A 3572-nucleotide genomic window follows, 5' to 3' on the forward strand; every position below is an offset into this window, starting at 1 on the left:
CTCAGACCTCAGATCCGACCCCTGTCAGACCGCCCATTTCTCCTCAGATCACACCTCCATTCCTGCTCCATCAGACCTTAGATCAGACCGCCATGCTTCATCAGACCTCTATATCAGGACCCCCATTTCTCCTCACATCTTAGACCAGACCCCTATTTCTCAGACCTCAGATCACACGCCTATTCCACCTCAAATCAGAACCCCATCATGCTCCCATTTCTCCTCTGACCTCTGTATTAGACCCCGACCCCGATTCTTCCTCAGATCAGACCCTCCATTCCTCCTCAGACCCCCAAGCTCCATCAGACAAGATAAAAATGCTTACCTCTCCTGTGCACGTGCACTGCGGAGCCTGAAAGAAAACCAGGGAACGGTGAGTATAGCCAGCGCAGCGATACACTCGCCACTCCTCTCGCCTCCTGCATACTTATGACCACTTCCATAATGGAAGTCATTTGTATTCGCTCCATAAGGTAATAAAAGTGTGTCTCATGGTGCAAAAAATATGGTAGTTATTATTTTCACCAGTTCAGTATAGCCAAGTGTTTTTTCTATGCTGAGCTTGGTTGGAGTTCCTAACTTTTTGTAAGCTAGGTAAATAGTCTTGCTCTAATGTTTAGTTAGTTACGTATTGTCATTCACTTAGTCCGTTTAGCTTTTCAGTAGCTGTAAGCTGCTGTAGAGATTTTGACTGTGTTAGGGCTCATGCACACGACCGTATGCCCTCCGAGACATATGGTCCGTGAGCGGGCCATATGTCCCGGAGCGGAATACATCGTGCGCACGGGAGCGCACAGCATCATAGGTTACTATGATGCTGTTGCGCATCGGGCCGCCCGCAGGACTATTGTCCCGCACTCATCATATCATATGAGTACAGGACAATAGTCCCGCAGGTGGCCCGATGCGCAACAGTATCATTGTAATCTATGATGCTGTGCGCTCCCGTGCGCACGATGTATTCCGCTCCGGGACATATGGCATACGGTCGTGTACATGAGCCCTAATCAGTCTGCTGTTCTGAGGAATGATTTTACATTACCTTAAAACCAGCCATACACCTCGTGATGTTGGCAACACTACTAGAAATCATAAGGAAATCTAAAATAGGACGGAAATTCCTACATGAGGTGGAAATCTAGATTACATCAGCGATGGGAGGGATCATGTTTGACGTGTTTCAATAAAGGACATATTTGCTTAGTGGAAATTTTTTTAATGGGCTACAATTTTTTTAAATTTGAGCAAAAACACAGCAAATTTGCTATGTGGGGAAGCATGAAGTGGAAGTAATACGGACTAAGAATAATGTCCAGAAAGTATCCTCCACCGTTGACCATCACGTACTTGGTTGTGGTGCAAAATTTAAGGAGCAAATGGTTATTTTTGGACTCTGGTGGTACCTATTTGACTCATTTAGGCTACTTTCACACTAGCGTTTTTCTTTTCCGGCATAGAGTTCCGTCACAGGTGCTCTATACCGGAAAATAACTGATCAAGTATATCCCCATGCATTCTGAATGGAGAGCAATCCGTTCAGGATGCATCAGGATGTCTTCAGTTCAGTCGTTTTGACTGATCAGGCAAAAGAGAAAACCGTAAAAATGTGAAAAAAAATACAAGACGGATCCGTCTGTCCGCATGACAAGCGGAGAGACTGATCCGTTCTTGCAATGCATTTGTGGGACGGATCTGCATCCGGATCTGTCTCACAAATGCTTTCAGTCACATCCAAATCGGCGGATCCGGCAGGCAGTTCAGACGACAGAACTGCCCGCCGGATCACACTGCCGCAAGTGTGAAAGTAGCCTAAAGGGGTTTTCTGGGAGTAGAATATTAATGACCTGTCCTTAGGATAGGTCACCAGTATTGGAACGGTGGGGTTCCAACACCCAAGACTGTCACTGATCAGCACAATTGCCTCCTCACAGCCTACCAAGCACAGCGCCGTACACTGTATAGTGGCCGTGTTCAGTATTGCAGCCCAGGTCCATTTCCTTGAGTTGGACTGAACTGCACCTAGGCCATGTGACCTATGGACGTTACGTTGCTGGCCTAGGACGATGCCATGGTGCTCATCGAAGAGAGACCGTCTCTTTACACAGCTGATTGATGGGGGTGCCAGAAGTCTGACCCCCACTGATCTGACATTGGTGAACTATCTTGAGGATAGGTCATTAATATTTTACTCCCGGGAAAACCCCTTTAATGAATATTATTCTGATGACTGTAGATAGTGAGTACTTGTGGCTTATCTGTAGAAACATACTCCAGGTCCCTTTGAAATATAACAAGTATGTACACATTTGCAAAAAAAATTCAAGCTACTTGGCATAAAGTTGATAAAAAAAAGTATCCGACTTTGTGTATACAGCTCCTGTACAGATCTGTGTGTCTCTTTGGTCACGGACTGAAAAATAAAGGTTGGATCCTGCCGTCTTCTGTTACTCCATTCCATCATTCTCTTCATCATCTGTATGTTGGACCGATGAAAGGGAGTAAGACCTGACTGCAAGATTGGGGTTAGTTTGTAGTCTGTAACCAAAGACACATCTGTCTGCACAGGAGCTGCATACCATAAAATGGGTGTTTTTATTCAAAACTATTTGCAAAGCTTTTCTGATGATTTTTAATGATATATATATATACAAAATCTGTAAATTGAATTTAAGATCATTTTATTTATTGAGATTATTTTTCCAATGACCATAAAATCTTAGATGCAACATCGAGTTTAAAAACTTTACATGGGCAAAGTCAACTTTTTTGTCCCTTTGTCACCCATGTGATTTATCTTGGATAATGAGTCACTGACTTTCTAAAGTCACTTTCTGCCACCTCTTCATAGTGATCAGTGGGGATCATGTTGGAAGAAGAAGAATATACTGTAATAAATGACAGTTGGTTGAAAGATTCTGTCTTGTGTCTTATTTTTTCAGTCTTGTGCAAGTTACCGAAGAATTTATGTATAACATTAGAAAAACATCCACAAATGGCGCCGCTCTTCTCCTTTGTTAGTGTCGCAGCCCAGGCCCATTCATTTGAATGTGTGATACTGTATCCTACACAACCCTCGGGAGATGGGAGAATGCCATTGGGGCCCCACCCTGAGAATTTCCTAAACTATATGGAACCTTCCACTTGTGGGCAGGGCTTACATACCCTGTACCCAATGTCCTAAATTATATGGGATCACCCACTTATGGCCAGGGCTTACATAAGCCACACCCAAAATCCTAAACCATATGGGACCACCCACTTACATAAGGCTTACATAAACCACACCCATTTCAGCCCGGTGACAGCGCAAATTTTATGGGACTGTCTCTGAAAAATAGGGACAGTTCCTGCAAGTTTGGGACATTTGGCAATTATGTAATACTGATGCAAATCTAGACCCAACCGCAAGAGTTATAGCCCAAATTTACAGCATCAGATTTGAGCTCGTAATACCAAAATTGCTCCCATATTATGCTTGCCGGCAACTGACCTCTTCCCACTGTGCAGACTAGTCGGCAACCTTAAAGGGGCTTGTGTCACCTGCGACATAGGGGGCATATTCCTAGGATACC

General features: G+C 44.1%; 1 long non-coding RNA gene across 1 annotated transcript; it reads left to right on the forward strand.

Moving 5' to 3' along the window:
• The first annotated feature begins 1747 nt into the window (after nucleotides 1-1747).
• On the forward strand, nucleotides 1748-2412 carry LOC120997292. Its single transcript, XR_005778141.1, has 2 exons — nucleotides 1748-2298; nucleotides 2354-2412. It is a non-coding gene; the product is annotated as an uncharacterized LOC120997292 (long non-coding RNA).
• The last annotated feature ends 1160 nt before the right edge of the window (nucleotides 2413-3572 follow it).

This window comes from Bufo bufo, chromosome 4, assembly GCF_905171765.1.
Source record: "Bufo bufo chromosome 4, aBufBuf1.1, whole genome shotgun sequence".
Lineage (NCBI taxonomy): Eukaryota > Metazoa > Chordata > Amphibia > Anura > Bufonidae > Bufo > Bufo bufo.